Here is a 22,043-nt window from a genome sequence, read left to right as displayed (position 1 = left end):
TGGAGGGAGGCAGCTTGGTGGATGAGAGGGGGGGCAACTTTGAGAAGGATGAGTGAGGGGGATGAAAGGTGGGAGAAAGGTGAGGGGGGAATTTTTGAGAGAGGTGAGAGGGAGGCTTGGAGGGAGAAGAGTGGGATGGTTGCTTTGAGAGTGAGAGTGAGGGGTGAGGAGGGTGAGTTGTCACTGAAGTTGGAAAAAAAGAATGGTTGATGGAAAGCGAACATTCATAGCAAACTGGGGTTTTTTTTAAGTTCTAGGTCAGAGATGCGATTTAATACAATTCTTGATGGATGCAATGAAGGCGAATTCAGAGAATGGAGAGAAGAAGCGCTGTAATAGTTGGATTTTTTAGGCAAGGAATGAAGGAGAGGTCGAAATGAGAGCAGTCTGTTAAAATAGCAGAAGAGTAGTGCATTATGAAACAGTAAAGATTACCACATGTGTGAGAGAGGAAGATGAAGCATTATAAGATCGTTTTTGTTGTTAATATTAATGTTTGAGAGAGTTTTCAACAGATTAGGTCATGTAAGTGTCGAAAATAAAATGGAGGAAGAAGACGAGGAGGAAGATAAGAGGAAGAAGAAGAAGCAGAATCGGGAGAAGGTAAGGGTGTTCTTGTTGTTGTTGGGTATTTATTTATTTATTTATTTTTTGAGATAAGAAAGAGATTAGTTGGGAGAATGGGGGATGTTTGGAAAGTGGGGAGGATGAAAATTGAAAGTAATGGGGAGGATAGAAATTTAAGGTAATGGGGAGAAAAACGAAGAAAAAAAAAAAAAACAACAAAAAAAAAAAAACATCGAACACCGAGTGGAACCGGTAGGCCTCAAGCCGAGGCCTAGGCCTCAAACACCCGGTAAGAACGTCGACAAAAATACAAAATAGCACGATTTTTGAAACATAACCGAACTAGGAACACAGTAACATGTAGGTGAGAAAATTAAACAGTTAAAACGGGACAAATAACGACCGGAAACTTAACTTTGAGAACATCAGCAGGGAGCCCCGAAGGAGACCTCTCATCGCTCCAAACCCGGAAAGGTTAGCCAGTTGTGGCCTTGTTCTGCCCTTGACCAGGCATTTTTGGCAATTTTGGCTGGGTCCGCTGGGCTGTGGCAATGTCCGCCTGCATTTTAGCCGTGGCCACGGTTTTTCCTGGAGGAGGATACAGGCATCAACTGAGAGAAGATGTGAGAACTCTAGGATTACCAGATCCAGGAGGAGGATACAGGCTTCTGGGATTGAAGGAGAGAATTCTCGGCCTTCCAGATACCAGAGGAGGATGCAGGCATTGAATGGGACAGGATGAGACAACTCTAGGATTACCAGATCTGGGAGGAGGATGCAGGCTTCTGAAAATGAATGAAAGAACTCTAGATGCATGAGATCCTGGAGGGGGAAGTTACTGGGAGAGGATGAGAGAAATTTGGGTCTGCCAGACCCTGGAGGAGGATGCAGGTTACTGGGAGTGGATGAGAGAAATTTGGGTCAGCTGAACCCTGGAGGAGGATGCAGGTTACTGGGAGTGGATGAGAGAAATTTGAGTCGACCAGATCCTGGAGGGGGATGCAGGCACTGGCACAGATCCTGCTGCCTCTCACAAGAATTGAAGTGAATGCGAGAGAAAGACCTTCGGAGTATAAGGCTTTATTTCACTTGATTGAAGCCGTCTCTACAGACACAAAAGGAATACATGTACAGTAAGGAATACATGTGCAGTCGATCACCGCAAAATATATCAGCAATTAGCCAGCATAAGCACGGAGTCCGGTGTACTCTCAATTCTCACCATTCAACGAGCACCGAGCGAACCACCGCCGTAAATGACATTGCCCCAGGGACAATCCCACCGACCGCGTGGCATCTCGGTTTTATCTGTCCCGTGTGCGAGCCGCGCGACACGTGATCGCGCGTCACTTCATCCTTTATTTCATCACAAGAATGTTTGTTGACACAGTTCTTGTGGCTGATTTGATTCTCTGACACCTCACCGAGGGTGTGATTAAAGTCTACGATTGCGCCCAAACATTAGCCAGGGTGATCTACAAGATTTTGGAGTGATGGACAAATTTAGAAAAATAAATAAATAAATAAATAAATAAATAAATAAATATGTGGAAAAACTACAGGCTCAGCATGGGAATTGAACCTGGTCCTCTGGCAAACCATACCAGTGCTCTGCCTTGAGCTTGGATATGTGCGGTTCAGTAAAGAGATGTGGCTTGGAGGCTGGATGACAGAGAGCAACTGAGCCTGATTTGCTCTCTTTTATAGAGCCTGGGTGAGGGAGAGGCCAAAAATGGGATCAGAACACCTAGTAGGCGTTTCTGAGCACCCCCATTGGCACATAGCAATCACCCCATGCTATAAACATGCCTCACCAGACTCCGGAGTCGAACTTGGCTTCATTTGCCTCTTGGCTAACCCACGCAACAGAAGTCCACAATTAACATTGGCCAAGGGTTTTCATGTACGCTCTCTAGCCCTGAACGTGCGCTGAACTCCATTTGAGTGTGGTTATTTAGTGGCATGCTGGAGTTACCCGAATGTCATTGAAGGAACCCCAGCACACATTTGCGCTTTGAGTTACATGCCGAAACAACCAAGATTGCAATGACCTCCATTCCCGCAATGCCCCCAGAGACTGTGATGAGTGGCCAGGGAGCTAACTGTGGCTGGAGTGGTTTGTAGTGGTTGTTGTGAGGTAGAGGAAGCACTGTGGAATTTGTGGTGAAGGCGTTGAACTGTTGGGAGTGGTTGAAGCGGTTTCAGTGTGGAGACTTCTGAGGTTGGTCACGGTTGTGTGTTTACAGTGAAGAGGTCGGGCGTAGGTTGTTGTAGGGATTTTTAGAAGGCGTTTGTAGTGATCATGGTGAGCGCTGTAGTGTGGTGGTGAGTGTGGTGAAGGTCTGAGGTAACGAGTTGGTTGGTGTATGGTGTGCCGTTTAAACAGGAACTTGGCATGCGTATGCAAATGAGCTGGATTGAGGTGTCTCGATGCTTCGCAGATAGCGAGACTGGCCTGACGTGCATGCTTGCATGCTTTTGTGTAAAATAAAAGGTCAGGTCAGGTCAAGTATGGGAGCATGCACCAGAGCTGCGTGTCGCTGCTTCCACTTTCCACCGGTACTCCAGGGGCTTCGGTCTGGCTATCCCCCAAGCAGATGGCAGGCCCATCCCCATCTCGTTGAGATGCTAATCAACCTGCTGCATCCACGAGGCACCTGGTTGGCCAATTGGCCTCGTTCATTCATGAAGCTCCCTCGCTGAGAGAATCTTGTGAGCAGAATCAGCATCAGGAAAACGAGCCACATGTCCATACAGCTGCAGCTGTATCCATAGAGCAAGAATGGAAGCACCAAGGACCTGAATACTCGGACTTTCATCCTCCCGCAGAGGTACCGGCAGCGCCACACCCCGTGATCCAGTGAATCCATGACTCCCCAGGCTCGACCCAGACATCTGTTGACCTCTGACTCACAGCCAGCAGAGACATGAATATCACTACCAAGGCAAGTGAATCTCTCCGTGACCTCAACATCCTCGCCAAAACAGGTACAGGCAGGATAGCAGCATCCAAGATGTCATTGAAAGCCTGAATCTTGGTTCTGACCCAGGAAAACCATAATTGCAGTGGCTCACGCTCCTCATTCAGCACCCCGAGGGCACCCAAAAGGATGCCTACAGTCTCAGCAAATATGATGGTATCATCTGTGAAATCAAGGTCAGAGATCTTGACATTCCCAAAGGATGAACCGCAGCTTGATCTCCCCGACATCCTCCCAAGAATCCAGTCCATACAAATGCTGAAAAGTGTGGGGGCCAGTACACACCCCTGACAAACTCCAGTAACAACTGGAAATAAGTCAGAGATGGTACCACCACATCTCACAGCACTCTCAGTACCAGAGTAGAGTTCAGACATCAGATTGATCAGTCTTGGTGGCATCCCACAAAGACCAAGAATCCTTCAGAGAGCATCCCGATTCACTGAATCAAATGCTTTACAGAGATCAACATCTGCTGCAAGCAGCCCCTTCCGAAACTCTCGCCTGCATTCTGTGAGGACCCGAAGAGCAAGGATACGTTCAATCGTTGACCTCTTTGGTGCAAAGCCTGACTGCTCTGGACGCTGATGCTCAAACAGATGGTTGCGAACCCTATCAAGAATTATCCAAACAAAGACCTTGCCCGGCAATGAGAGCAGCATCACCACTCGGTAGTTGTTGCAGTCTTGGTGATCACCATTCCCTTTCCAGAGAGGGACAACAAGGCCCCTCTTCCAGTCAGTTTGAATAGTGCTGTGTTCCAGGCAGAGCACAGAACTGCATGCAATGACACGAGTACAGCATTTTCACCAGCCTTGACACGTTCAGCATGGATGCCACAGATCTCAGGAGCTTAACCCCCATTTCAATTGGTTCACTGCAGCCTGTGTTTCTCTAAATGAAGGTGGACCACTTTTGATTGGAGGGTCAGCAACCGGGAATGTAACACCTCTGATATCCAACTCGACAGCTGGTGGATCAGCTTGATACAACCGCTCAAAGTAACTGGCACAGTGGGCCTTCACTTCAGACTCTGTGTCAAGAGCCCTCCACCCTCTGCTCTAACTGCAGTACACCAAGGGGTGGGCTTGGATGAACGCAATGCGTGAATTCCCCTGTAAACTGGATGAGAATCACTTGACCACAGGTGATGCTCCACCCCCTCACAGATTCCTTGCACATAGGCCTCCTTGTTCACCCTTAGTGCACGTACAGTTTTACTGCCATTCAACCTGGCCCTGTGGCTCTGGTCAATGGTATCCAGTGTCCACTGAGAGAAAAAAATTCTTCTTCGTCATTTGTTGAGTTCCAAGACAGCTTCCGGCAACATCAAGGACGGTGGTCTTGAAGGCACTCGACAACTCTTCAGGATCTCCCAAAGCACCCAGACCCCCCAAGTGTCCACTCAGCCTGTTCGCAAACTCCTCAGCTACTCTCTCATCCCTGAGCTTGCCAACATCCAGCCTAGGCTGGGATGGTACCATTTTCCTGGATTTAAGCTACAACTTCAGAGTTGCTACAACAAGCCTGTTGTCGGTATTGAGGAACTGAGCACTCTGGTAGACCTTGCAGTTCTGGATCATCCTCCAGTGACCATCAACTAACACAATCTCCTTTTCCACACTGCCAACGTTGGAATATCAAATTCAGTGATGAGCCTGTGGGCGCTGAAACCATGAACCAACTACTCTAAGTCCATGACTTCTTGCAAAGTCAAGGAACTTAGTGCTATTCTGGGTCACAGTTCCAGACCCATGGGGACCAACACATGTCTCATAACCATCCCGATCAGTTCCAGTCGATTCATTTCAATCCCCCAAGACTAGAAGAGTATTTCACCTGGGGCACTGATCATACATAGACTCGAGCGTGGCATGGAAGGCGTCCTTCATGGTGAGATCACTCGCCTCAGTCGGAGCCGACACAGAGACCAGGGAAATGACACCCAAGGAGTGACAAGTCCTTCGTTTCATAATATGCTCATTGACCGGTGTTACCACAATTATAATTGGAGTCAGCTGATTTGACACAGCCACAGCAACCCCTTGGGCATAGTAACCATCAGAGTAACCAGATCAATAGTAGGTGTAACCACCCGCCATGATCTGGCTGAAATCCGTTTTCCGAACCTCAGAGAGTGCTGCAATACCGATGTCCAATGCTTGAGCTCAGATGATAACAAAGACAAGTGATCATCCTCTATTTGGGATAGGACATTTCAGGCACCCACCCGAAGGGACTGCCTCTGGTTAACCCAAGGAGACCGCAGTCTGGTTTACGACACGTCAGCACCACCCCGACACACACTACCACAATCTGACCCGGGAAGATTACCCCGTGGTTTCCCTCCCCTCATCAAAGATTGGGGGCCCCGAAGGCTTTGCCCCAATTCCATCATCCGGTGAGCTGCCCTGTGAAGGGCAGCTGCACAGGAGGTACTCCCACGGAGTGGGTTTTCAGATTTATTTTTGCTTTTAGAATGTTTTGCGGAATGAAGGATTTTCTGGTCGCCAGAGTGCAAATCCTGCCACCAACCTCATCAAAATTAACCCAACTGCTGGAGGACGTCTGCAGACACAGTTGGGCACTAGAACTGGATGGCCATTGGTTCACAAGGAGTTCCTCCGCCCTTTGACAGGTTTTGTTCCTCATCCTGCTGGGTGTCCATATCATACACCCTCCTCACCAAGAAACTTGGTGGGGGAGATGGTTTAGTCGCCGACAACCCGACCATGGAACAGGTTAGTACAGGTTTACATGGTTCCTCCAACAAGTCACATATCTAATCTGACCTGACCTAACCTGACAATAAATAAAAGGAAGTAAAATAAATGAAAGAATAGAGGGATTGACGACCTATCTAAAAGCCCTACGCAACGCATCTTCTCCCATTTACCTACTCGACATATGGAAAGGGCTAACGAAATGATTACGAATGATATAACTGTCTTTGGATCGCTATATGTTGGGTGCCATTGCCTCGGAGGAGTGCCGGCTTTGCAGAGCTGGAACAATACGTGCAATATGTGTGTAATATGTCACGTATAAAATGTGTGTATATAATATGTATAATTAATCAATCACGTATAATATGTTCATAATCACAAATCAATTAGTGTGTATAATATGAATCGGCTGAGCTTGTTCATATGTTTTAGCTATTGTATAATAGCAAATACTGTATATGACCTGTCGCAACCATGTGGAAGTTTTTCAAATTTATGATGCAGTAAAGTACATATCTCATTGGCAGGTGCGTTAATCTGGGAATGAGTCTGCAGTGTTTCCTGCACAACATACAGAAACGTACAACATACCTTTCGGCGTTCTGGTTGGCACTACTCAAGCTCAGCCCCGTGTGACAGCTCTAACCACCATGCCTTGGGGAAAAGCTATTACAAGGTAAGGTGTCAACTGGCATGTGAGCAGCATGCAAGAAGGCAGCTTATGGTATGTACAAGGCATTTCTGCTGAACTACAGCAACATTATAAGGCCATTAGTGAAATCCTCAATCTTTGGAATCGATTCCTTCGAACACATCATGAACAGTAATTCTGCATGATTGGTCACATCGGGATATGAGCTTGCAGGGTTTTTTGTGGCTTACAAATAAATAAGTCAGTCGTTATGCTTGTTGAGCTTTAGGGAGAGTGATTGAACTCTGGGTTGGGTGGAAAGGGGAGTGGGGTAAGGGGAGAGGTGAGGTGGTTAAAGACTTGCATCAGAAGTAACCTTAACCCTAACCCTAACGTAAATCTTGGACAAGACATGGCTTCCTCCACAGACATTTTTTGTGGAATTTGATGAAATTGCATTTATTCCTTTCTTGATTATGAGGATAATGTTTATTTGATTATGAGAAATTGATAATGATCATGCTCATATTCTTGTCTTTTTAAATTTCCTTTTTCTCTACTTCATATTTTGTAGCACATAGGCATGCGAAGGACTTGCAGCAGAGCCTGCAGGTATGCATACTCACCTTTGAGCTATCCAGCCTGGGTTTCAATAATAAAATAGCTCTAAACTCTCACCTGGTGTTTCGCATATGTAGAAGGATTCACATGTGCGCACTGTCCATTGGAAGGACGTTACAACTGAGGAGATGTCTGCCAATACTGTACTGGTCATTGGTGGACACTAATGATCCCACGGTGTACTTCCCGAGAACGAGTCGTCATCACCGGCACCCTGAACAAATTCCAAATTCCGACTCTGACTACTGGGAAGGCAATGACGAAACATCCAGCACAACCCGTGCCCTGGAGCTGCTAGGGCAGCACCAACGCTTTGTTAAGAGTCCGGTACATTTTGGTTGATTAACTCCGCAACCTAAGGTGGATGGAGGTTATATTTTCACCCTCGTCTGTCTGGGTGTTTTTCTCTCTGTGAGCAGGATATCTCAAAAAGTTTTGGACGGATTCAGACAAAATTTGGTGGATAAGTTGGGTAGGTGACAAGAACAAGTGGATTATATTTTGGTTTAGGTCAAGATGCAGATCCGGCCCAGCAGTGTGATACAAAACGTAAACTGTTCAACCTGGCAGAGGTATGCGTGCTACCGAGTGCCGCTTCGTTTGATATTGTAATAATTATTTTTGTGAGGGGCCATCTATTTATTATAAAGGCCAATATGGTAAGAGAATGACCTAACATCTCCCCACATACACTATGTAGCACCTCCCACCCTCCCCCCCCCAACCCATCCTTCTTTAAGAAGTTTGTATTGGAACTTTGTGTCCACAATTTAATACTACACTGGCAAGGTATGCTCTGCTGTTATTAAGATTTTTTTTAAGCCACAAATTTCTTATCTTAAGTACATGTGGTGTTACTTAAGAAACATATAAATCCGTTTTGTTGAACAAAAGCAGATATTTTGATCCAGTGATGTAAAAGAGAAATGCACAAAACGTGTTATGCGTGGTATTAAATGTAATTTACTCACTGTTGCTTTCAGTGGCTTGAGGTTGTTGGCAATGTTACTTCCAAGCTTGTGAACAAACAAAGAGAAGGATTATACCTCAGCCATTCGGAAAAGCTGACAAAACAGTGTTATACAAGAGCTACAATGTTTAAATTAAGTTGACTGCAAGGTCTTCCCGAGCACCCCTTCAATATTCTTTAGTTTTTTGTGTTTTTATTTTTAAACCACTCCAACTCCAAAGCTGTTAGAAACTTCCAAATATTTCAAAAGCACAAGATCACTTCATTAAAATATATTCCATTCATATTACATGGCATTCCTATCACAAGGACAATGCTCAGAGTCATCATAACATTCATTCAACAGAAAAAATACATCCTCAAATGACATACTTATTTCAAGAAAAAAAGCACCGTCATTCCAATTTCCATTTCTGGTTGTACAAGGGACTTCAAAATGGGTTAGTAGACCTTCCGTATTACAAAAATTTATGGTTATTCAAAAGAAACATCACTGTTGACATTGTCTAACATCTTTTTACTTTTCAAGCAGCTTGATCTCTGACCATCAGTTTGGATTCCCTCCCACTTACTCAACTCTAGATAGGCTGCTGCTGCCTCCCTCAGCAATGGTCAGTAGCCCTACACCCTCAAAAAATGGCCAGAACCATCTCCCTGAACGTACTTTGGGAACTTAACATGGTTTAGCACCCTGTTTGCTTGCCAAGCTTGCTGCATGTGGTATACAAAGCCACTTTCATGTCTGGCTTTTTGACTTCCTCTACTCACACAGCCAACATGTTATGTCCTCTCCTGGACTGACCATATGGCAAAGCTGGCCTCCAAAGCCAACCACAAAATGGCCATTCTCCATCATTCCAAGTTATTGCTGAAAAAATCAGAACTATTCATACCCGACAAGGCCTTTATTTGTAGTTCATTGCAGTACTGCTCACTCTATGGGCTGGGGACCCAGTATCACATCTGTCTCTTCTGGATTCCATCAAATCTAAAGCTCTCAACATTATTTGAGTTTCTCGCAATGAGGCCAAAGGACAAGGGTCTGTTGCTTTCTTAGCGCAGAGAGAGCGGTCTGTTTTTCTTTCATTGCATTTGCTCTAATCTTTCTCCTCCTCTCTCCATCCTCCAATCCTTCCCAGAAACTTCAGGATGCACGTGTTTGTCCAAGAACCCCCAACTGTTTCAACTCCCCAAATCCAGGCTTACTTCACACCTCAATTATTTTTTTCCTCTTTTATATCCTGTTGTAGAACCACCTTCCAGAGATAGTTCAATTCCATTATTCCCTCCAGGACTTCCAAGTTGCCAGTGCACCACCATCACATGTTGTTCCCTCTCCCTACCCATGACCTTTTCTCACCCCATTTGTCCAACCTAATCCAACCCTCTAATTTTCAGGTTTTTAAGTTTCCTTCCCTCGTCTCTCTCTCCTCTTTTCCTCTGTTCATTCCCTTATTTGTTGGCATTCTTTCTCTTCTCCCTTTCAATCCTCTTCCTTTTTCTCATTGTCTGAGGGTATGCATGTACAGGAATGGCATACTTTATGGAATATGGTTTGATCATTGTGTAAGGCAAAGGTGATACATCCTCCTCTATGATTAAAAATTTGCACTCTCCTTTCAAGCACTGCACCTTCTCTTTGGCATTGCAATGTTCTTTGTGGGTGAATATAATAGAAAAGTGAAGAAGCCTGTACTTGGGAAAAAATACACTTCATCTTTTTGTTCAGTTGTTCTGAATGCCTTTTGAGCTGCTGACAATTTCTATTCCTTCCAGCCTGACAAAGTGAAACGATTTGCAGAGACAATTTAGAAGCAGATACAATGTCTCTATGTATTGATTTGTATTCACTCAGATCGTGATGGACACGTTTGTGAAACAATTTATATGATGCACACATATCTCTGTCTGTTGACATGAAACCTTTTTTGAGTTTTTCGATACATCGTCGAGGCTCGTATAAGAGCTAACACACAGAACATATGAAAAAGGGAGCATGAGACAAGAAAGGCGGGAGAGTCAAGCACAAAACAGTTGGGAAAAGAGACATTAGAAGATCTCTGGAGGAGAGAGGGATGGGGCACACACTCGGGGTAAACAATATGGACACTACAGGGAATTTCAGGAAAGAAAACAGGAATTTGAAGGAGGTGGGTTTGGGCTGGGTTAACGGGGGTAGAAAATATCATGGTTTTGGGTGGGGGAAGATAAGAGATGGTGGTGAACTGCTGTTTTAAAGACCTAAAGGGAACAGTGGGATTGAAGAGAGTGTGGGAGTTTGTTCCAGAGGCAGGAAAAAAAGAGGAATGGAAAGAGTGAATGTGAGCAGTAATTCTTGATTTTGGTAGTTTGACCAGAAGGGGGTTGCTGGCTGACCTTGAGCACTCTGTGGAAATATGGGGGGGGGCAGAGCACAGACAGAGCAGGGGTGTGGCAAGGCAGGAGAGGAGACGAAAGAAGAACGAAAGACCACCAACCTGCCTACGGTGAGAGAGTGAGAGACCAAAAGACTCAGCTTCATCACGAGAAATACCAATGATCCTAAAAGCCTTGGTTTCCATAGTGTGAAGCTGAGAAAGGTGGGAGGCGGGAGCACCAGCCCAGAGGGGAGAACAGTACTCCATCAAGCTGCGGATGAAAGTTTTGTTTGTGGTCAGGAGCTCAGGTGTGCCAAGGAAGGACTTTGCACGACGGAGGATTCCCAGCTGGCGACTGGCTTTGGAGGACAGCTTGGAACTGCGGCTTTCCCAGGAAAGATCATGGCAGATCATTTATTGCACAGCATGTAAAAATAATTGTCAAAAAAATGTTGGGTTTTTTTGATGCAATTATATTGCCTACCCTCAGAGTTATACGGGAAGTGACATCACTTCTGGTCAAAGCATTCTGGGTAAAAACAACGGTGGTCACCATAGTCATGGATGCTATGGAGCAGATGTGCATCTTGAAGTTCCTTGTGAGGAAGCACATCAAACCAGCTGGAGTTAAGAGGACACAATCCGCAAGATTTGGTGATGCAGGTATTTCAGGTAATTCAACATATTGTGTTGAACAGATAGTTTTGGAGATTCACAGGATTACTATATGTGAAATTGCAGAATAATTGGACGTCATTTTCAGATGTGTGGAAACAATCATTCGTTCTCACTTGAAATTCTACAATATCAATGTAGTGGGGCAACTTCGCTAAATATAGCATAACAATTTTGCATTTTGTGAGGAAAGCACCAAATTTGGCACACCAGTAGCCTATCATATTATGAACAGATTTGGATGTTGGGCCATCTCAAAATTTTTGATGGCAGTGGAAAATGGCTGCCACGGCCATCAGCGGCTGAATTTGAGATGGCTCAATATCCAAATCTGTTCATAATATGATAGGCTACTAGTGTGCCAAATTTGGTGCTTTCCTCACAAAATGCACAATTGTTATGCTAAGTTGCCCCACTAATGCAAGGTGGCTACCACCAAAGGAATTCTCATCTATCAGACCTCAAATGATGTGGATACTCAAGTGGAAATGATCGTTTTGAAGTTATAAATCGTCCCCCACACAGTCCAGATACGTCACCTTGTGATTTTCTTCTTTTTCCATACTCGAAAAACTTCCGTATGACATTAGGCCAAATATAAAAAAAAATACCGGTTGATCGTCCCGATCCGCATCCTTTTTCGAAAAATCCCACCCGTGTCCGAAGGAAGCTGTGCAGCGAAACTGCTGCATCGCTTAAGAAGTAGCCCCATGGGGAACTGATGGTTACTTCCCCAACAGGTTAAACAATAACACAAAAAAAAACTCAACAACAACACAAGAAAAACTAAAGAACAAACTAGAAATGAACAAACACCGGACACGGTTGGTTAGAAAGGTTCTTCGTCATTTTTGACAGACATATGGAAAGAAGGACATACGGTATATTGAAGCGGTTTGCACCACTTAAAAATCCATATCTTCGTGTACGACTCTGGTACCATTCTTTGAATCTATCATTTCCCCTATATCGAGATGGAGTTTTTATCATTTCTACCAAGTTGGACCAGGGAGCGCAGGTGAGTCTACATCCCACATGTGAAAATCTGTGTATTACATATTTACTGTAGATCTATAAAGAAAGATGGCACAGCCAATCATTTTAATATGCATGAAGTGTATGGTTTTTTTTGTGCTTCACCTACATTTATTATATATTTGTTTAGAACTGTGGATTGCATTTTTCATAGGCTTAGTGAGTGTGTACGTGACGTGTCAGGAATATGACCGATGTCATATTTGTTTGAGGGTAAGAAAAACTGACATGTCTGGTGCATGACTCATGTAATATTTTTGGAGGGGTGGAGGTGGGGGTGGGAGATACAAACTGGGGTGTCAGGTACAATTGGTCAGGTACTAAAAGCCGGCAGCCATTTTGAAAATAAATAAATAAAAAGGGCCTCCTACTTCCTTTAAAAAAAAAATATCCCAATGATCCACTGGTATTTTAAAATTTATTTGGCATGAAGCAGTTTCAAATTTAGAGAGGAGTGATGGCCAATTTGTGAACAGGTTTTTGCTTACTGAGAAGGCAGCATCACCACACCCATCCCTGTCACCCAGGATGGCTCAATATTACATTTCGTCTTCGACCTTTTTCATTTTCTTAATGTTCACCCTATAGGTGTTACTGCTCCACAACTACCAAAGGTGAAACTTTATTCAAGTAAAGTCTCAGAGTAGACATCTTGTCTGGTCATCGTTGGGGGAGGAATGGGTGTGCAGTGCTGATGAAGCCCAGTGTACAGAAAGTAATATTATTAGTATTTTGTATGCAGCCAGTGGCTGCTGGTTGCATCATTACTGAGAGTATGGCTGTGCCGCTGATGCAGTGCCCCCTGTTTCCAGGATGCTGGTATTCATTTTGTCGACCTTGGAAGGACGACAGGCTGTCACCCCACCTGGTGTTATTTAATGGCACGACAAGGGCTCAAACCCAAGACCTTAAAGATCTTAAGCCAGCCACCTTAACCGTTAAGTCAACATCAAGCTTATTGCTATTATTAATTGATATCTCCTTGTAATATGGATAATTCTGCACAGCAGGAAATATTGCACAACAATCTCTAAACTCACATAGTTGAAGATTTTCTTGAAGCTGTTGTTTTGTCTTGCTTCCTGAGATTTTTCTGGTACTCCACAATTTTGAATGTTCAACGTTTGTGTCTTGCATTCACGAAAGATTTTCTACGTCTGTGAGGTATTTCCTTGACGGTGCAGTTCATAACTTGAAAGCATCACAAAATGCAAAGCCCATCTGTGTCCGCTTTGTACTCTAAACTTGACGAAAACAATAGTTGAAATTTTTTTTATTTTATGAATTATTTCTCCATATTCTCAAAATAATGGATTGTTGGAAATTTGATTGCAAAAGCTCAAATGGTACTGGGTGTTCCAAAAAAAACAAAAACAAACCCTCTGATTTATTCACTATTCATTTATTTTTCATGTTTTTTTTTAATCTCTTATGTCAGATAATAAGTCAGGTCCTGCAGGAAATAATGCCCTGGACAAATGAAGAAAAGGCTTTTTTTTCTGTAAATCCTACATCGAAACGTAATCCTTAGTCAAAACTCAAGGAATGCTCGGAAAATTAAACTGCAGAGATGCCCCATGCAAAAAGAGAATATTCAAATTGACGAAGAAAATTCGAGAGCAAGGAAATGTGCACAAGTTACACTCAAAATCAAAGGACAGACCAACTCATTCTGGATGCCCTTTGCTGAGAACTCCTGAAGTCATTGAGAGGGTACAACAGTTGGTTGAAGACAATCTAAAAAGGTCGCTTCGCCGCCACGGTCAAGAACTTGGACTGGTAGTGTCACATTTCAGAAGGATTCTCTGTGATGACATGAAACTTTATCCATACAAAACACAAGTCAGGCACAAACTCACTGACCCTCACAAAAACAAGCTTCTTGAAATGGCTCAGTGGTTTATGAAGAAAATTGAGGAGGAGCCATGTATTTTTTATAATTGACGAGGCTCACTTATTGCTTAATGGCGAAATGAACTCAAGGAAGATTGCCTACTGGGGTACAGTGCCACCTGATGAGGATAGCTGGAGACCCTTGCATTTGATCTATCCCACTTGCCGAATGTCAGCACATAATCAACAACTTCGCCCATCGTGTTCAAATCTGTATTGAGCACAGTGGCGGACAATTGGAGCATGTGATTGATGAAGTGCCAAACTACAGTTTTACAAGTTACGCTTCTGATATTTGGTACACCTGTGTAACACAAAATGTAACACCTATTCCTGAAGTTTTATGTAATTCAGAACAAAAACTAGAATGGCACTCTTCGTGTCATGACGTTGACTGAAACTACATGGCCAAAAAGTATGTGGACACCCCTTCAAATTCGTGGATTTAGCAATTTCAGCCACACCCATTGCTGACAGGTGTATAAAATCAAGCACACAGCCATGCAATCTCCGTAGATAAATATTGGCAGTCGAATGGGCCGTACTGAAGAGCTCAGTGACTTTCAACGTGGCACCGTCACAGGATGCCACCTTTCCAACAAGTCAGTTCATCAAATTTCTGCCCTGCTACAGCTGCCTCGGTCAACTGTAAGTGCTGTTATTGTGAAGTGGAAACGTCTCGGAGTAACAACAGCTCAGCCGCGAAGTGGTAGGCCACACAAGCTCATAGAATGGGACCGCAGAGTGCTGAAGCGCGCAAAACAAAAAAAATCGTCTGTCGTCGGTTGCAACACTCACGACCGAGTTCCAAACTGACTCTGGGAGCAACGTCAGCACAAGCACTTTTCGTCGAGAGCTTCATGAAATGAGTTTCCATGGCCGAGCAGCCACACACAAGCCTAAGATCACCATGAGCAATGCCAAGCGTTAGCTGGAGTGATGTAAAGGTCAACACCGTTTGACTCTGGAGCAGTGGAAACACGCTCTCTGGAGTGATGAATCACGCTTCACCATCTGGCAGTCCAACGGACTAATCTGAGTTTGGCGGATGCCAGGAGAACGTTGCTTGCCCGAATGCATAGTGCCAACTGTAGAGTTTGGTGGAGGAGGAATAATGGTCTCAGGCTGTTTTACATGGTTCGGGCTCAGCCCCTTAGTACCAGTGAAGGGAAATCTTAACACCAAAGCATACAATAACATTCTAGACGATTCTGAGCGTCTAACTTTGTGGCAACAGTTTAGGGAAGGTCCTTTCCTGTTGCAGCATGACAATGCCCCCATGCACAAAGCGAGGTCCATACAGAAATGGTTTGGCAAGATCGTGTGGAAGAACGTGACTGTCCTGCACAGAGCCCTAACCTCAACCCCATTGAACACCTTTGGAATGAATTGGAACACCGACTGCGAGCCAGTCATAATCGCCCAGCACCAGTGCCCAACCTCACTAATGCTTTTGTAGCTGAATGGAAGCAAATCCCCCCCCCCCCCGAGTAATGTTCCAACATCTCGTGGAAAGCCATCCCAGAAGAGTGGAGGCTGTTACAGCAGCAAAAGAGGCCCAACTCCATATTAATGCCCATGATTTTGGAATGAGATGTTGGACGAGCAGGTGTCCACATAATTTTGGCCATGTCGTGCCTTCACACACATTATTACATCATGATACATACTTGCACCAAGTTTGATTTAAATCCCTTCAGCTTTTCTCAAATACTGCATCACATTTTATCTGACATGACCTTTGATCTATTGACCCCAAAATCTAATCAGTTTGTGTACACTGTACATCATTACACATACTTGTACAAAGTTTGAATTGAATCTTTTCAGCCGTTCTTAAGTTATCGCGGAAACGAAAACCTATCACGGAGGTTTTATTATATCACGGAAAACCTATCTCTGACCTTTGACCTCTTTATGCCACCATCTAATCAGTTCATCTTTGCATTATACTGAATACTTGTATCAAATTTGGTCAAAATCCAATCAGTTTCATAAGTTAGCATGGTACCAATTTTTACCAAACATAACCTCTGACCTTTGAGCTAATGACCCCAAAATCTAATCATATCATATTTGTGTCACAATATATACTTGCTACCAAGTTTGAACAAAATCCGCTCCACGGTTCTTAAGATATCACGATAACGAGATTTGGCACGGACATAAGTACATAAATACATACATACGTACGGACGGACAACCCAAAAAGATCATGCCTAAAGTCATCTTCAGTGGCGGAGGCATAATGAATGTATTGTGGATTTTTGGATGGGCTAATAAGGCCTAATTGTACTTATTGTGACTTTGTTTGCCCTTTGACATTTTGACCCAATTATTAATTTATCTCCATATTTTCATAATGAAGATTTGTTAAAAATTTTATGACAAAAGCTCAAATGGTAAAAACGTTATGGCCTGGCCAGATGCACAAACACACGAACACATAAACACCTTCTAAAAACAGGTGCAAATAAAAGATCTCAGGCACAAAACCAAAACAGCAACAAATACAGCATCAACACCTGCAAAACAAAAACAAAAGAAAACTGGAACCTGGGCACTCACTAGACATGTACATCTGCCAGGCTGATTAGTTTACGTTTTGTATCCCACTGATAGGCTGGATCCGGATTCGGACCTGAACTAAAAATTAATTGACTTGTTCTTGTCACCGAACCAACTCATCCACCAAGTTTCATCCGAATCCGAATCCATCCACATTTTTTTTTTAGATATCGTGCTTTAGATTGTTTTAGCCCTATCACTCAATGGTGAAGAGTCACTGAAAAAAATCACAGGTCTGGATTCGGATCTTCACTAAAATCGAATCAATTCGCCCTTGTTACATACCCAACCTGGTGACCAAGTTTCGGCCGAATGCCTCCACAACTTTTTTAGATGCCCATATGTCGTTTTTGGCCCAATCTCTCAAAGGTCAAAGGTGAGGTGAGAAAATCACTTTAAAATTCTCGGATCCAGATCTTCACCAAAATATCATCATTTTGGCGGTGTCATATACCCAAGCTCTCAACCAAATTTTGTCAGAATCTGTCCACGACTTTTTGAGATATTGTGTCATAAACAGACAAACAAATGAAAAATTACTCATCATGGCTTCTAAAATATCTGTGAATTGGCAAAACAGAACGATGTAGTGGTTGAAATCAGTGAGCTAATATGCAAATGCTCTTCAAATTTAAAGTCAAACAGAACGATGTAGTGGTTGAAATCAGTGAGCTAATCTGCAAATGCTCTTCAAATTTCAAGTCAATCGCATGAAAATTGACAATTTTCGAAATGTCGCCCATGTTGAGCTTTTGGCCTAGGCTGACCTTTTGACCTCAAAAACAATAGGCTTCTTCCTTATGACAAACTCTACCACGTGGTGAAGTTTCGTGAAGATCGGTTTAAAATTGTGACCTGTAGGCGATTGACAGACAGACAGAATAACAAAATCGACCGACCAATATCCTTGAAATATCTTCGATTTTGCAAGTGAAAAGACATTGTGCAGAGCACGATACTTGCAAAATTAACTGCCCTCTCCAAAGGTTGCCAAGGTTACATCAAATTGTCCATTGCATTGAGATTAAAACTGACAATCTGAATCAAAGCTCAGGTCAATCGGATGAAAATTGATTACTTTTCAGATTTAAGTTGATGATTTTAGAAGTTTTCATTAGAAGTCTCACACTTTTAGAAGTTCTTATTGGCAGTTCGATTTTGGAAGTATCACACTGTCACGATGTCGCTCCGAAAGTACTATCTGGAAAACACACCCATCTGCTTTCTCAACAATCCTCGGGAAGAAGTCCTTTCATTCAAGCTTCTGGGTCTCACTATCTGCCATGATCTATCCTGGGAAAGCCACATTTCCAACCTGGCCTCCAAAGCCAGTCACCGACTGGGCAACCTCCGTCATTCAAAGTCCTTCCTTGGCACACCTGAGCTCCTGACCACATGCAAAGCTTTCGTCTGCAGCCTGATGGAGTCCTGCTCTCCCCTCTGGGTGTGTGCTCCCTCCTCTAATCTTTCTCAGCTTCATGCTATGGAAACCAAGACATTTAGGACCATTGGTATCTCTCATGATGAGACTGAGTCCTTGGGTCTTCCACTCTCTCGCCGCAGGCAGGTCGGTGGTCTGTCTGTCTTCTACCGTCTCCTCTCTGGCCTCGCCCCCCTGCTCTGGCTGAGATATGCCCCCCCCCATATTTCTGCAGGGTGCTCAAGGTCTGCCAGCAACCCCTTTCTGGTAAAACTACCAAAATCAAGAATCACTGCTCACCTTCACTCTTTCATTCCTCTTTTTCCAGGCCTTTGGAATAAACTCCCACACTTTCTTCACTCCCACTCTTCCCTCCAGGTCTTAAAAACAACTGTTCACCACCATCTCTTATCTTCCCCCATCCAAAACCATGATCTTTTCTACCCCCGCTAATCCACCCCAAACCCAACTTCTCCAAATTCCCTGCTTTCCTTCCTAAAAGTCCTTGTCATGTGAGAACCTGAAAGAACCTGTAGTGTCCATCTTGTTTTCCCTGTGTACCCCGTCCCATCATTCTCACTTCCACAGATTTCCTCATGTCTGTTTTTTTCCATCCCTCTCCCCCCTCCTCCACTCTTGTCGACTGCTTCCCTTGTTGTACGTTCTATGTGTTAGCTCTCATACGAGCCTCGACAGTGTATACAATAAAAAAGTTTGACTGTTTGACATCAAAAATAGTTATTTTCCAAATTGAGTAATGCACTATACAATTGCTGCTTAATTTTCAGGTTAATCGGATGAAAAACGATGATTTTTTCCAATGAAAGTTGATGATTTTAGAAGTTTGACCTTTTGACATCATTTCGTTGGTTTACCAATTCAGTGACACAACATGAAAATCCTGTTCAACTTTCAAGTCAATCAATCAAAAAAATGATTTTAGAAATTTGGCCTCAATGTGACCTTTGACCTTTAAAATCAATCGGCTACTCAGTTGAGACTCCCTCTACTACTTGGTAAAGTTTCATGACAATCAGTTTAGAATTACGACCTGTAGGCGATTAACAGACAGAATAACAATTGACCGACCAATATACTTGAAAAATATTTGATTTTGCAAGTAACAAACAGACAGACAGAATAACGCACAAAACCGACGAATATACTTGAAAAAATTTTTGATTTTCGCAAGTAACAAACAAATCAGCAGACAAGGGTGAAAATATAACCTCCATCCACCTTCGTTGGCGTAGGTGCAGTAAATACAACACGAAATATCAACAGATACATAGTGACAACTGGGAAAAAGAAAAAAAAAGACCAGGGAAATATGTTTTTTTTTTAAAGAGTTCGACAGTTGGAAAGATTGGGGATCGACAAATTAGATCACTGGAATGACAAAGAAGAGGTCAACAAAATTGGGACAGAGAATCATAATAAATCACCAAGACCAAGGACACTACACCAATGGCTGTAAAAATGGTAAGACTGAGTCAATCAGACAAGTGTAGATTTTGCAAGATAGAAACAGAAAGTACGAGTCACCTCCTATCGTGATCTAAAAAAGAACTCATGTCAGAACAGCTGTACACACCAAGGCACAAATATTTTTTACAGTAATCCACTGGCACATCTGCAGAAACTTCAATATCCAAGTTTTAGAAAAATGGAAACACGAACCAATAGCAATCATTGAAAACAAGGACATAATGCTCACATACAACGTGATGATACCACCCAGCATGAACATGGAGAACAAAGTACTGCCACCGAACATAGTACTCAGATACAGAGGAAAATAAGGCATTGTTAATTGAAGTTTCAGTACCCAGTGATTTTGGTCTAACTAATGCAGAAATCAAGAAAATGACCAAATACCAAGACCTCAAGAATGAAGTGAAAAGATCCTGGAAGCTGAAGAATACCAAAATTGCACCAGTGGTAATTGGAGCCATGGGAATGATAAAGAAGAACCTGACAAAGATCATACAAACCATCCCTGGGAACATTACCACCAACAACCTGCAGTTGGAAGCTGTCAGGGGCTCATTAACGATCCTGAAAAGAGCCCACGGAACAAAACTCTGAGAACACCACAACTTAGGTCATGAATCCGATCCTTCAACGAAAGGAAAGTGGATACTTACAGTCCTGGGAGGACCCCGTTCCACCTTCTGAAACACGACTTATAGAGGTAACAATGGACAACACACAAACACACACACACACACACACACACACACACACACACACACACACACACACACACACACACACACACACACACACACACACACACCAAAACCCCATCTCCTGCTACGCAGAGGGACGGGCTAATTCCAGAAAATATTAATATAATTGTTGAGTTTTCACCATATCCAAACTATGATGAAAAGTCAACAATGATCTTCCTCAGAGGGATGGAGAATAATGATCAGGTACAGCGAGCGTAAAAGCTTGGTGAATCCACCAGTAACACCCAGTAAGTTCTTTTTTGTGGTTTTCATAGTTTTCGGTGAAATGCCCAGCGGGCTCTGGAACTCGCAGAATCGACACGCGAAAGAGGGAGTTTCCAAGAAGCTGTCACTCGGCTCGGCTCAGTTATTGACTTATTCGATCTGTACCGCACATATGACCTCACGACCTCATTTCAAAGTTGGATTGCTCACTGGGAATTTCCAAAAGGCCGAAGGTGTGGACTTGTAAAAATGACATTCCTGTTGCACAACTGTCACCAGATTTAGCCCCAGATAGCTACTACAGAGACGTAAACCTCTCTTATGCCCCCAACACTTTCACTACAGTTTTATATTGTCGTTGGAACTCTATTTGCTTTTTCCTCTGGCGCTGGATATTGTGAAACTGAGCGATGACACCATTCCTCAAGTATTTATTCCGTCTCCCTTGATTCACGATTATGCAAGTCCTGATGCACGTGTTGGTGAATCTCACTAATGTAAAGGTGGTATCATATGAATTATGGGAGGTTAGTGTGGGTTTAGCTCTTTGAATAGTTACAAAGATGATCATTGTTGATTGAAAACGATGCTCACTTTTGTCATCATCATACAAAAATATATAATGGTATATTTCTTGGATTTTTATGCTCACTTCATGGAAATCAATAACAGGCCATCTCTTTCTTCCATACGTACAGGAGTAGTACTACTTCGACCTTATCAGCCATAACAATTCCCACCTTCTTGTGGGCTCTGCCAAGGAAACCGATTGGCCAAAGTCCGACACTAACCGACTGGTAAAGCCTGACGTTCGACTGTAGGTGACTTGGGGAAGAATTTGTCATGTATCAAGAGTGCCAGAGATAACTCGCATTCTTTTCACGAAAAACAACGTGGGATCTTTAATGTTCACCAAAGACCGGTGCTGGCAGATGGGTCCTCTGAATTAAAGTCCTTCCCATGGATGGCTCACACATCGATGTATCTATCACCTTGCATGCGGAACACCAGGATGACAGTTGATGGCTGGGCCCACATTCAAACCCAGGCGACACAACTCATGGGAGAGTGAACAAACCTCGAATCTACCCTGCCAGGCCGACATATGCACTGAGGTTGTGGGTCGAGGATTCATAAAAT

General features: G+C 43.5%; 1 long non-coding RNA gene across 2 annotated transcripts in view; it reads left to right on the top strand.

Moving 5' to 3' along the window:
• LOC147017439 (uncharacterized) overlaps positions 1 to 14,603 on the top strand; it is a 72,605-nt gene extending 58,002 nt beyond the window's left edge. The window contains exons 2-3 of one of the 2 annotated variants that reach the window (XR_015049503.1): positions 6,802 to 6,950; positions 13,376 to 14,603. This is a non-coding gene — a long non-coding RNA (uncharacterized LOC147017439). Of the gene's footprint in view, positions 1 to 6,801; positions 6,951 to 9,635; positions 11,678 to 13,375 lie in introns of those variants that run through there. The other variant, XR_015049502.1, reaches the window with a different exon arrangement.
• Positions 14,604 to 22,043: the final 7,440 nt, after the last annotated feature.

This window comes from Eptatretus burgeri, chromosome 11 (genome assembly GCF_056783735.1).
Source record: "Eptatretus burgeri isolate ZD-2024b chromosome 11, Ebu_testis_v1, whole genome shotgun sequence".
In the NCBI taxonomy this organism is placed as follows: domain Eukaryota; kingdom Metazoa; phylum Chordata; class Myxini; order Myxiniformes; family Myxinidae; genus Eptatretus; species Eptatretus burgeri.
Note: the sequence above shows the minus strand (reverse complement) of the source record. Positions and strands in the feature narration are given on the sequence as shown.